Below are 15,000 nucleotides of genomic sequence, written 5' to 3' on the forward strand. Positions count from 1 at the left end.
TTTTTAGTAACCTCATAACGCCAGTGTTATTATTCTTAAAAATTGTTTGCTTGCGATGTTTACCTGTAGATACAGCTGTTGTTTATGTCAATATGCTGTAGTGTTTTGCAAAGAAACATCAATTATTTGTAAGTGTGTATATGCCCATTCCGTTCTTACTGTTATACCAATGTTTTCAAGGTGACTACATTCAAAGTTTTATATATATATATATATATATATATATATATATATATATATATATATATATATATATATATATATATATATACACACATATATATATATATATATATATATATATATATATATATATATATATATATATATATATATATATATATATATATATATATAGGTAGCGTCAGGTTCCGATTTCCTTTTATGGCCTCTCGTGGCATGGTTGGTTTCGACCTGGCCTTTCATTAGGAGGGGGTAGCGTTCGATCCCAAGTATAAGGTAGAAATTTATATATATATATATATATATATATATATATATATATATATATATATATATATATATACACACACACACACAATAAGTACAGTCGCTTCTCGTCCACTGCAGAACAAAGGCCTCAGACATGTCTTTATTGTTCACATCTGTGGTTTGTGCCGATCGGTGATGGCGGGAGATTTTCGTTTGATCGCATATTATTATTATTATTATTATTATTATTATTATTATTATTATTATTATTTCCAGCTAGGCTACAATCCTAGCTGGAAAAACGAGAATTTATAATCCTAGGATATCCAACGGGGGAAAAATAGCCCAGTGAACGAAGGAAATAAGGAAATGAATGAAACTGTGAGATGTAAAGAATGAAGAAAATAAAATATCATTGTAAAAATGCAGGCCTAATGTATATGGCCTCCCTATGACCAAATCCCAATAAATCTTATCGTTATCTTTGAGAAGTTTATCAGTATTGTGTTTATCAAATTAACTTGTGTAATAACAATTATTATTATTATTGATATTTTTATTATTATTATTATTATTATTTTGTGTTGTCAATGTTACCAGTAGATTGGGTTTGTGCGTGTATTGTACCACTATATATGAGTATTGTAATTCAAGGGGTATTAGTTTGTTGAGTGTGGTGGGAAAAGTGTATGGTAGAGTACTGATTAATATAAGGTCTGTGTCTTCTTCAATTGCACAAAAAATAGGCTTATTGAGAAAAGTCTTTCAAGATTTTCGGTGATCAATCTATTCTGAAGAAGTGTTTTAATTCTTTCATTCTACCTTGTTTTGAGTATTGTTCTCCTGTCTGGTCTTCAGCTGCTGATTCTCATCTTAATTTGTTGAACAGGAACTTACGGTCTATTAAATTTCTTATTCCTGATCTAGATATTAATCTCTGGCACCGTCGTTCAATTAGTTCATTATGCATGTACCATAAGATTTTTCATAACTCTGACCATCCTTTACATTCAGATCTCCCAGGACAATTCTATCCTGTTCGTAATACTAGGCAGGCAGTTAATTCTAATAGCCAGGCCTTCTCCATCACGAGGCTCAATACTACGCAGTACTCTAGAAGTTTTATTCCAGCTGTTACCAAGTTGTGGAATGATCTTCCTAATCGGGTGGTTGAATCAGTAGAACTTCAAAAGTTCAAAGTTGGAGCAAATGCTTTTTTGTTGACCAGGCAGACATGAGTCTTTTTATAGTTTATTTATGACATATTTGTTTTTGATGTTGTTAATAGTTTATATATGACATGTCTGTTTTGACGTTGTTACTTATTTTAGAATGATTTATTGTTAACTTATTCTCTTCATTTATTTATTTCCTTATTTCCTTTTCTCACTGAGCTATTTTTCCCTGTTGGAGCCCCTGGGCTTATAGCATCTTGCTTTTCCAACTAGGATTGTAGCTTGGATAGTAATAATAATAATAGGATTAAGGATAAAACAGAGAATGCAATCTTAGAAGTACAGGGTGGTTTTAGAAGAGGTATGGGTTGTATGAATCAGATTTTTACAGTTAGGCAGATATGCGAATGTGATGAGATTATATAGAGTTGGTGGAAGGCTGTTGCAAGCAGTGAAAAGTTTCTACAAAGGTAGTAAAGCATGTGTTAGGATAGTAAATGAAGTAAGCGATTGGTTTCCATTGAGAGTGGGGCTGAGACAGGGATGTGTGATGTCGCCGTGGTTGTTCAACTTGTATGTTGATGGAGTGGTGAGATAGGTGAATTCTTGAGTGCTTGGACGAGGATTGAAACTGGTAGACGAGAATGACCATGAATGGGAGGTAAATCAGTTGTTGTTTGCGGATAATACTGTACTGGTTGCAGACGCGGAAGAGAAGCTTGTCCGATTGGTGACAGAATTTGGAAGGGTGTGTGAGAGAAGGAAGTTGAGAGTTAATGTGGGTAAGAGTAAGGTTATGAGATGTACGAGAAGGGAAGGTGGTGTGAGGTTGAATGTCATGTTGAATGGAGAGTTACTTGAGGAGGTGGATCAGTTTAAGTATTTGGGGTCTGTTGTTGCAGCAAATAGTGGAGTGGAAGCAGATGTACATCAGAGAGAGAATGAAGGATGCAGTGTTGGGGCCAGTTAAGGGAGTAGTAAAGAATAGAGGGTAGGGCACAAATGTAAAGAGAGTTCTGTATGAGAAAGTGATTGTACCAACTGTGATGTATGGATCGGAGTTGTGGGGAATGAAAGTGACGGAGAGACAGAAATTGAATGTGTTTGAGATGAAATGTCTAAGGAGTATGGCTGGTGTATCTCGAGTAGTTAGGGTTAGGAACGAAGTAGTGAGAGTGAGAACGGGTGTAAGAAATGAGTTAGCAGCTAGAGTGGATATGAATGTGTTGAGATGGTTTGGCCATGTTGAGAGAATGGAAAATGGCTGTCTGCTAAAGAAGGTGATGAATGCAAGAGTTAATGGGAGAAGTACAAGAGGAAGGCCAAGGTTTGGGTGGAAGGATGGAGTGAAGGAAGATCTGGGTGATAGGAGGATAGATGTGAGAGAGGCAAGAGAGCGTGCTAGAAATAGGAATGAAATGGCGAGCGATTGTGGCACAGTTCTGGTAGGCTCTGCTGCTTCCTCCGGTGCCTTGGAAGACCGCGGAGCTAGGAGCAGTAGGGGATTCAGCGTTATGAAGCATCAACTGTGGTGGATAACGGGGGAGGGTGGGTTGTGGCACCCTAGCAGTACTAGTGGAACTCAGTTGAGTCCCTTGTCAGGCTGGGAGAACATAGAAAGGAGAGGTCCCCTTTTCTGTTTCATTTTGTTTGATGTCGGCTACCCTCCAAATTGGGGGAACTGCCTTGGTATATGTATTATTATTATTATTATTATTATTATTATTATTATTATAGTAATAATGATAATAATTACTGTATTATTATTATTAGTAGTAGTGACCCAATCTAGGTCGTATTAAGGGGGTTCACACTTCACATCTTGGGGGGAAACAAAGATAGAGAAAATCCATTTTATAGATAACACAATTTGAGAGGGGGGTCATGCACAAATGAGAGTCGAATTGACTGTTTAACACATACTGTATTCTCTTAAGTTTACAAGGGCGCCCTTAAATTATGATTACGTTACGTTAAGACAAAACCCTTAGAAAAATGGTACTCGTTGGCACTCATGCTGGCACCCGTGACCTGACCGTAGGTCTACACACTCGAGCCTCCAAACTCTGACTAACTCCCATAGGCTGTTTCCCCATCGCCCATAGATGGGCATCGCGATGCCTGATCAATGATTGGTTGTTTTGACCCGAAAGTCTCATGACAACTAATAGGGAGAGGTTTAGGTGACGCTAACTTTTAACGAATATTTTTTGAGTGCCCAAGACACGCCGATAACGACATTCTCATAGTGCCGGCGAGGGCATTCTCTAACAAGAGGAAAAACCGTTACACTAACCAAACACTGAACCACGATTGGGTTATCACTCCCTCCTTAAATTCTTTTTACGTCCCGTAAAATTCACACTTATCAGATTTTTTTCTCAAAAAAAATTGTTTTTTCTTTTTTTTTATGAAACTTTTCTAATTTTCTTTTTCCACTGAAACAAAAAAACTTCGTTTCTCTTTACATTGCCGCTGAGTACCATCCTCTTTGGGTGCATGCAGAAATTAAAATTAAAAACCAAAATCAGAGGGCCGGTTGGCGTGTTACAATTGCAAGTTACACAAAGATGAATGTCACGCCCACAATAGGTCATACAGAAACACAAAATTCAGGTTTAACACATCATCAACGAAATTTGGAGCACAAAACCAGAAAAATAACAATGTTTTACCAACAGTTCCTTCAATGGAATAAAATTTTTATATGAACCGACAAATCATTACATACACATAATAAAGAAAATGATAAAAATAAGAGAAATCAAAATGAATAACTTACAATCCCAGCACTCTTTGACACATTTACCATTATAAGAAAACCATTTCTAACACATCCGTGACACTGCAATAAGGAGCAACTCAAACAGTGAATAATAATAAAAAGAAAAACACGCATCAATAACCAAACAATATTATTTCTCTTGAAAAACAAAAACATAAGTAATGATGTTCAATTTTCACCCCATGATTAACAATTACCTGTAATAGCACTGAAAACCTCCACAGAAAAATTAAATTTTTTTTTAAATACAGTACAACAAAATGGAAAAACATACATAAAACCATTGGTAATAGCAAAATTGGTACCAACACAAAATAACGAAATTTGAATTAATTCCAACACAAACATAACCACAACAGAAATTTCTCAGTATGATGAATGACATACTCGTGATATGCTTAGAACAAAACCAAAAGAAAATCGAAACAAAATTTAATTCATCTTTTGACAAAACACTCGGAGTAACATACACAAAATAAACCTTGATTTTATGACCTCAACCGCCTTGTGGCAAACACCTTATTTCATGGCACATGTCCTCTCGCACTCTTTCGTGCTCGAAGGACGGCACTAACATCGACTTGTGCCTCTTCCTCACTTTCCTTTCCCCGGGTAACCCTGGATACGGGGTTACCTACTCACTTAACTACCTGTCCCCTTGGGGAATGGACCTAGGACGTCCATATGCACTTCATTAACTTAAAACGTACTACCGACCATGTTCTGGCCCTTGGTACCACATGCTTGTGGTTACTCATTGAGTTACACACATGACATTGATAAACCTAATTCCTTAAAAATACTGACACTCTTGCCATCCTTAGGGACCTTTCTTTACTTACATGCCACGCATAAGGTCTTACATCAATTACACAGATGACTATCTACCAAAGGGGAAGGAAAAACAACGCTAGATAAAATTCCGTCTTCAATGAAGAATACACCCTTCCACCTGCGCAAAAAATCCGGGAAATTTGATCTCCTACCTCACCCATACACTCATTCGCGGGACTCATTCACGGGGGCATGTACTCTCTCTCTCTCTCTCTCTCTCTCTCTCTCTCCTTAGTCGTCAAGATCTTCCCGTTTTCTATGCGCTCCATCTACAGGTCTACTTAAGCCTAATTCTCTCGTTCTTGTTCCTTCTGCTTCACGTAGAGTTAGTTCTCTCGTTCTTGTTCCTTCTGCTTCACGTAGAGTTATTACATCCGTTCTTCGTCATAGGATCACTGAGCTCGTGTGTGGGCTCTGGCCGTGTTATGCACCATACACTCCTACGTTTTGCTGGCATCCGTAATGAGCGGTTCTTCAAACTCGTTGCACACACTCCGACTTCCATGATCGGGAGCGGTGGTGAGGGGTTGCTGCTCCACCCCTCCTACCTCCTTATGCACTCCCTGGGCAGACGCACTACCACTCGCTGGTAGGTGGGCATCCCCTACTGCTCAGTGAGGGAGCGTCTAGCTCCCCTCCCCCACACTCTGGGGCAAAGATGGCTGGCTGACTCCTTGGCACTCCCGTCCCCAGTCCTTGCGGTCTGACGGACGGCCCGAGGGACCGTTGGTCCCCTTCCTGCGTCGTCTTCCCCTCCCTGCGTCGTCTTCCCCTTCCTGCGTCGTCTTCCCCTCCCTCTCGTTGGTACAGGGGAAACATTATTTCTTCTGCCGACGCCGTTTTCTTTTTAAACAGCTTTCAGATGGTGGTTTGTGGCCTGACATCCATAACACTACCGCTGTTCATCGTAGGGGCATAGAGCCCGTAGGTGGCCCCTTCTGTTAGTACCACCCCACAGTTCCAATAACCGCCAGTCGCCACATCCTACCTCTCTGACCTCTGCCTCTTCGAGGTTCTCTTCTAAAAACTCCCCATCCTTGGTAGGTTGTCGATGCCGGTTGAGTGCCGGGCTGCCTCGATGGTTGTGTATCTGCTATCATGTGCGTTGAGAACACGTTCACCGAGTACCGGGCATACACGAGCTACGCTTCATTTCACCCCTCTCTCCCTCCGTCACCTCCACTCGACGTCGAACTTCTCGTGTTAACCATTGTCACTAATCTCTTTAGTTTCCACTTTTTCAAAAATCTCACGTCGGCTAAAATCACTTAGCACAGACGTTAATCGTTAATATTATTAATACCCCACAATACCTGACACCATTTAATATGACCCAATCTAGGTCGTATTAAGGGGGTTCACACTTCACATCTTGGGGGGAAACAAAGATAGAGAAAATCCATTTTATAGATAACACAATTTGAAAAGGGGTTCATGCACAAATGAGAGTTGAATTGATCGTTTAACACATACTGTATTCTCTTAAGTTTACAAGGGCGCCCTTAAATTATGATTACGTTACGTTAAAACAAAACCCTTAGAAAAATGGTACTCGTTGGCACGCATGCTGGCACCCGTGACCTGACCGTAGGTCTACACACTCGAGCCTCCAAACTCTGACTAACTCCCATAGGCTGTTTCCCCATCGCCCATAGATGGGCATCGCGATGCCTGATCAATGATTGGTTGTTTTGACCCGAAAGTCTCATGACAACCAATAGGGAGAGGTTTAGGTGACGCTAACTTTTAACGAATATTTTTTGAGTGCCCAAGACACGCCGATAACGACATTCTCATAGTGCCGGCGAGGGCATTCTCTAACAAGAGGAAAAACCGTTACACTAACCAAACACTGAACCACGATTGGGTTAGTAGTACTATTATTATTATTATTATTATTATTGGTATTAGACCCCGGTAGCGCATTATCATGTGTTGTACCATTCACAAGCGTCCTTCCTCTCAGCAGCGAGGAGTCCTTGGCTCGGTTCGGTCGACAGTTCAAAACAACTAATTGTTGTTATCCTATTAAGTCCCATAACCTCTGTGCCATGATCTTCCACTGTCTCGGGTTAGAGTTCTCTTGCTTGAGGGTACACTCGGGTACACTATTCTATCTCGTTTCTCTTCCTCTTGTTATTTTAAAGTTTTTTTTTATTGTTTATATATGGAAGATTTATTTTAATGTTGTTCTTAAACTCTTGTATTTTATTTCCTTATTTCCTTTCCTCGCTGGGCTATTTTCCCTGTTTGAGCCTATACGAAAGATTCATTTTATACTAAAATGTCTGAAAGATTCAATACAAATTGGACCTCTTCGAAATATTTATATTATACATGAAGTATCTTGCTTTTCCAACTAGGGTTGTAGCTTAGCTAATAATAATAATAATAATAATAATAATAATATTGTATTTTAAAATTTAGTATTACTATGATAGTATTAATAATTATAATAATGATGATAATATTTTCAAATTTATTATTACTTTATAATAATAATAATAATAATAATATTGTATTTTAAAATTTAGTATTACTATGATAATAATAATAATAATAATAATAATAATAATAATACTATTTTCAAATTTAGTATTACTTTAATAATAATAATAATAATAATAATAATAATAATAATAATAATAAAAATAATACCATTTTCAAATTTAGTATTACTTTAATAATAATAATAATAATAATAATACTATTTTCAAATAATTATAATAATAATAATAATAATATTAATACTATTTTCAAATTTAGTATTACTTTAATAATAATAATAATAATAATAATAATAATAATAATGTATTTTCAAATTTAATATTACTAAAATAATAATAGCAACAACAATAATAATAATAATAATAATAATAACAATGATAACAACACTGTATTTTAAAATTAATATTACGTCATACTTCGTACCTTCATTTGTTTTAATACTTACAAGGGCACGTGACTCATTTCTTGGGTACACATTCAGTCTTACACCGAGAGCTTTCAAATAAGGGAGGGCTTGTCTAAGGTCCTGGGCTAGTCATGTTCCTTCCATCAGTTTGTTATCTTATCTCTTATGCCTTATAATAATTAATTTACGTCATACCTTATTCTTATAAGGGTGTTTTAACGAAGTCACAGATAATTTTGGTTCTCTATTATTATTATTATTATTATTATTATTATTATTATTACTTGCTAAGTTACAACCCTAGTCGGAAAAGCAGGTATAAGCCTAGGGGCTCTAACAGGGAAAAATAGCCCAGTAAGGGTGTTTTAACAAAGTCACAGCTAATTTTGGCTTTCTCTTTATTATTATTATTATTATTATTATTATTATTATTATTATTATTACTTGCTAAGCTACAACCCTAGTCGGAAAAGCAGGATGCTATAAGGCCAGGGGCTCTAACAGGGAAAAATAGCCTAGCGAGGAAAGGAAATGAGTGTTTTAACAGTCACAGCTAATTTTGGCTCTATTTATTATTATTATTATTATTATTATTACTTGCTAAGCTACAACCCTAGTCGGAAAAGCAGGGCTCTAACAGGGAAAAATAGCCCAGCGAGGAAAGGATATGAGGAAATAAACTACAAGAGAAGTAGTGAATAATAATAATAATAATAATTATTTTTATGATAATGATAATTACTACTACTACTACTACTACCACTACTACTACTACTAGGTAAGCTAGAACCCTAGTTGGAAAAGCAGGATGCTGTAAGCCCAAAGGCTCCAACAGGGAAAAAAATAGTGGAAAAATTATTATTATTATTATTATTATTATTTGCTAAGTTACAATCCTAGTATCAAAGCAGGATGCTGTAAGTCGAAGGTCTCCTATCAGGGAAAAATAGCCCAGTGAGGAAATGAAGTGAGGTAATAAATATACTGCAAGAGAAGTAATGAACAGTTAGAATATATTATTCTTAGAACAGTAACAACATTGAAATAAATTTCATATATATAAATATATACTGTATATATATATTATATATATATATATATATATATATATATATATATATATATATATATATATATATATATATTAAGGAAATATTTGCCAATTTCTATACCACTAACGGGCACAAAACCCCGGACGAACTTAATTTTTGGTGTAACTTTGTAATGTTGAAGTCAAACTTTTTGAGAAATATATACACGTTTAGGAATGGCATAGACCTCAAAATTCACACAAGTATCTTTGTATCTCTTGTACCAACCGTGTGTCACATGATCGTACATAGTAACGGCATTTCTAAGGATGCTAAGCAGGGTTATCAGCTGATTTCCACTGGATTATCGTTCATGAGCCTTAAAATTATCGTTTTTTTAACCAATGTTATCGTACACACTTTCAACATAATTATTAAGGAGTAACATAATGACTTATTTCAAGGTATTTTAGTATAATTGTTTAATTAACACTATATATATATATATATATATATATATATATATATATATATATATATATATATATATATATATATATATATATATATATACCTAAGGTATGTATCGTACATCGTACCGGACCCGAAATAATCGTTCGTGCATGATAATTATCGTACATATAGCAACCCTGATGCTAAGGATTGGGTCCGCGCCTGTACTTCTTGCCAAGCCAAACTTCCTATGTACATCGACACGCGGATTCAGGAGTGGGGGAACCTTTCCTCAGCCTCAGCGTCGTTTCAACTGTTTCACCCACATTCACGTCGACGTTGTAGGCCATCCTACCCGCATCACAAGGGCCTCGGTACCTGTTTATCGTCATTGACAGCTCCACTCGGCACTCGTTGGCCTGAAGCCATTCTCATGGAGACTATACCGTCCGCCTCATGTGCATCTGCCTTAGTCTCAGGATGGATTGCAAGATTTTGTGTCTGAGCATATTGCTTCTAACAGGGGAACCACTTTCACCTCTCAATTGTGGACATCATTAGCGAATCTCCTGGGTATCACCCTACATAAGACAACTGCTGAAGACTTGAAGTTCATTTGGCAGCTGTGCAATAGAACGGCACGGGGGATGTGAAAGGCCTTGATTCCTTGAATGACCTCAAAACACCTCTCGGGGCATGGGAGGCTCAGGAATTCAAGGTCGCGGTCTACCGATACTGAAGTCACAGAAAAGGGTGGTGTTGAAGTCGTCGAGGCGAATGTCTTCCCAAAGGAGGGATGTGCAGGATTTCAAACCATTGTTCTCTAGTCGTTGGGTAATGCCATAGCCTCTGTATCATGGTCTTCCTCTGTCTTAGGTTAGGGTTCTCTTGCTTGAGGGTACACTCGGGAACACTATTCTATCCTATTTCTCTTCCTCTTGTTTTGTTAGTTTTCATAGTTTATATAGGAGATATTTATTTTAATGTTGTTACTCTTCTTAAAATATTTTATTTTCCTTGTTTCCTTTCCTCACAGGGCTATTTTCCTTGTTGGAGCCCCGTGGGCTTATAGTATTCAGCTTTTCCAACTAGGGTTGTAGCTTCGCAATTCATAATAGTAATAATATTATTATTGTTATTATTATTTGCCAAGCTACAGTCCTAGCAAAGGAGAATGCTATAATCCCATGGGCTCCAACAGTGAAAATAGCCCAGCGAGGAAAGGAAACAAGGAAAAATAAAATGTTTTCAGAACAGTAACAACATTGAAATATCTATTTTTCAGTTTTAAGGGGTTACCAGCTTAAAAGTTTGAAAATTAACATGCTAACTGTAAAGTTAGTCAAACACATATGGCTGCCAGGCTGAGACGGACATACCACGATGATAAGCCTCTATAATTTGAGGGTTCAGCCCATTGTAGCTCTAGGCAGCTTCCCAGGAGCTCAAAGTCAGAATTATAGTTTGTTTGTCAGGTAGAGTTAATCTATAATGATACGGGTATAGTATTTATAGTGACGAGTATAATTGAAATGCCATAGCATTTTATAAAGATTACACTTAGAACAAATATACGTAAAACATTAAAACATACACTATATATACACGTAACATACATTATATACTGTGGATATATATATATATATATATATATATATATATATATATATATATATATATATATATATATATATATATATATATATATATATATATATATCTATATCGAAAATCTTAACTTGATAGGTTGCTGTAGTTACTCTACTAGAATATTATGATTAAAAGAACATTATATATATATATATATATATATATATATATATATATATATATATATATATATATATATATATATATATATATATATATATATATATATATATATATATATATATATATATACAATACCAGCCAACGAACAAAAGCAATACTTTGGTCAGACTGGGATCTGTTTAGCAGGAAATATCCACTAGTTTCAAATTGAGAAAGGAGGAGGGGGGATGTATGTTGTTTTCTTTGTATCCCACGTTAAAGCAGTTTACGAAATCAAACCCACTTGAATAATCTTTGAAAATATACAACTTGGAACTTTAATAGATACGAGGAAAAATTGATATTGCAGTAGGAGCAAGACATTGGCTTCGTAACACGTAGCCTTTAATATGTATGATAAGATTTTAATGATATGCAACTTAAACGTTCAGATATTTATATACATCCTGTACAGTACGTTTAGAACATGTCCAGAATCTTTTTAAGAATAGATATTTATAATACAGGAGAGATAATAGAAATAAAGAAATCAAGAACGTTACATTCGTGGGGCAGTTGTTTCAAACGTGAACGGTACGATGAAGGAAAACAGCTGACGCTATGTGGCGCATTGGTCTAGAGACTGTAGAGACTCTAGTGGGATAAACAAAATCCAGGAAAAGATTTCCATGACCTAAATGCTTAATATTGTCCTTGTTTGAGTTGACATTTGACCTGAGTAACTTCAGCTTGTGTCCACACTGGGACAGCAACATTACAGTACAGGTCAACCAAAACGAATGGCAGTAAATGGCTAGATTGTTTCACAATAATATTCTGTTCTTTTAAAATTTTTACTCTAAATACAATGTAATGTTATTTATTTTGTCTTATAAACGTACTTGCTTAGCCTTATTACAAAATACAAGGTAAGTAATGTCAACTAGCTTATCAGAAAACCGTCAGAACTAGACTTAAAATTCTAGATAATTACAGAACCGTTTGGTCTATGCATCTCAATTAGTTTTATGTATTTTTTGTACTATTTTGTAATGCAGCTTGTGTAGGAAAATGGCTGTGCCAGAACACTTATCAGATATTCAGGACAGAGACAATTTAAGGTCACCTAACTTGGCAAGGTGCTTATCATGGTCAAAGAAAATTCCCACGGGGGCAAAATATAGACTTACTGAATATTGCACCACTCATGAAAGGCTCGATTTAAGGAAAGAAAATACTGAAGGATATCGGGAGTTCGAGGAAAACTTAATAGTGTCTAGTGTTCTGATGCAACCTCACTTTCCCTGTGGGCTAGGGATGTATAATTGGGGGGTGGGGGGGGGGCTGGCCTGTAGGTCTAACTGCTGGGTCAATAGCAGCCATTTCCTGGCCTTTCTTGTTTCGGTTTTAAGTTTTGATAGTTTATATATGAAAGAGCTATTTTAATGTATATATATATATATATATATATATATATATATATATATATATATATATATATATATATATATATATATATATATAGATAGATAGATAGATAGATAGATAGATAGATAGATAGATAGATGTAAACCTCCCACAAATTGCCCAAACTACCGTGTTATAGATAAAAAAGGTGTTAATATGTCTGTGTCTACATATCTATCTTAAATATTTAGCCGTCATTTTTTTACTGGTCGCATACACTAGTGTCTAGATATAATAAAAAAAAACTTTTAAAATTATTTAACGATAAAAGAATAAATTTGAGAGTCGTTTTAACTTATGAAAAGTGACCTTAGTCATTAGGTTAGGCCTATTGGACACAACTTTCTCCCTTATCCAGCTAGGCTTATGGTAGAGTTTCGTAACATGGTGAAACTTTGTAAAATGGTCGATTGGTGTCCTTTTGCTTGGCATGAACCAAAAAACCTTTCCTATTTCTTCCTGTCTCGAAATAACTCCACTACTATCTAATGTCGCATGAGGGTCTGCCCCTCTCTTTTATTCTTTCCCTGTACTTCATTTTCCCCCCCTTTTTCCCTTCTTTCCCATCCCAGGTACCTGCCCTCGGGCTATAAACTGGATTGTATCCAGGGGTACTTATCCTTTCCCCATATTCCCCACTTCCCTGTCCTCATCGTACTGGTACTGGTATAGTTTAAGTCTTTCTAATCCATCATAATAAAACTTTTATACACCCATGTATATATCATTTTATATTTTAATGTTTCTTGATAGCAAACTATTTTTATTTATATTTATTATTTGCTTTGGTAGTTTATTCGTTCTTCCACTTCATTTCTAAAATTTTGAGGATGGACCGTCGAGCCTGGTTCGACAACCGTGTTTGAATTGATGTTCGAGCGTGTAAACGGGCTATTTGGTTGTCGAGCGCGCTCGTCGAACGGTTCGATGAAAGTCAGGCTCATCTTGACTTTTGTGGGCGGAGCTACTTTGTTTGACGAACGGTGTGAACGTGTGAACGGGTGTCGAGCATCGAACCTCAGTTGTTATTCAATTTTCAAACCTGCTAGAGGAAACATCATCAAAGAGATGAATAATGGCTGCCATTAATGAAAGCAAGAATGAGAAGGAACTCGTACTTTGATTTCATACATGCATATCGGGCTCATCCAGCTTTAGGGAAAGTTAAATCAAAAGACTATTCCAGTAAAGGTAGCCAGAAACAAAAATAGCGGCTCTGCATGAAATATTGAAAGAACTAATTTTAAAGCCTTAATTTTAAAGCAACAAGCAAGTTGGTGTGTGAAAATTTCTCTCTTTTTAGTAGCCAATCCTTCGTCCACTTTGATCTTTTTTTTTCTTAGTGCCACTGCTAAAGCAATGGCTATCAAATCGTCCTGGTTAAGAGACATGTTGACGTTGTTTTAGCACGAGGCACACTGAGGTTCGATGTACTGTCTGAAAGCTCTTTGAGCTGTTATACAAGTAGGTTCGACAACCGGGCTTGGCGAGCTGCTCGACCGTGTAAAAACCCGCCTTAAGGCTTTTGTTCTGTAATGGCTAGCTGATGATGAAAAATGTTTGAGGATGGACCATGGCTACCTTGGGTGCCCAAACGACTGGACCCAGACTCTTCCCTGTAGGACGTTTTGTAGGATCCCTAGGAGGTTAAATACCATGGCCTTGTCCTTTTCTTCACCTGTGCTTTTACAGCTAGATACGAGGAAAAGTCTTGTGTGTGTTTTCCGGGAATATTCAATTTATATTGATATTCCAACTGACACATTACCTTTCATTAAACTTATATGAAACTTTGCCTCCTGCCCTAGGTCTAATTCCTTTCACATGCCTTTGTTTAATAAAAGATATTAAGTTTTCTGCTAACTTATGCATGAGACAAATCCATGTATAATTTAAATAATTGAAGAAAATCTAATTTAATTGAGGTTCTTATAATATGCTATTTTCCTTATTTCCTTTCTTAACTTTGCTATTTTTCCCTGTTGGAGCCCCTGGCCTTATAGCATATTGTTTTACAAACGAGGGTTATAGCTTAGTTTGTAGTAATAATAATAATAATAATAATAATAATCTGCCTGCATGTCCACACAACGTTGTTACTGATCTTGAAATGTTTTATTTTTCCTTGTTTCCTTTCTTCACTGGGCTATTTTTCCC

General features: G+C 36.2%; 1 protein-coding gene across 1 annotated transcript in view; it reads left to right on the top strand.

Moving 5' to 3' along the window:
• Positions 1 to 15,000, top strand: part of LOC137636966 (uncharacterized) — a 60,550-nt gene that overhangs the window by 712 nt on the left and 44,838 nt on the right. The window lies entirely within an intron of this gene.

This window comes from Palaemon carinicauda, unplaced genomic scaffold (genome assembly GCF_036898095.1).
Source record: "Palaemon carinicauda isolate YSFRI2023 unplaced genomic scaffold, ASM3689809v2 scaffold47, whole genome shotgun sequence".
NCBI lineage: Eukaryota > Metazoa > Arthropoda > Malacostraca > Decapoda > Palaemonidae > Palaemon > Palaemon carinicauda.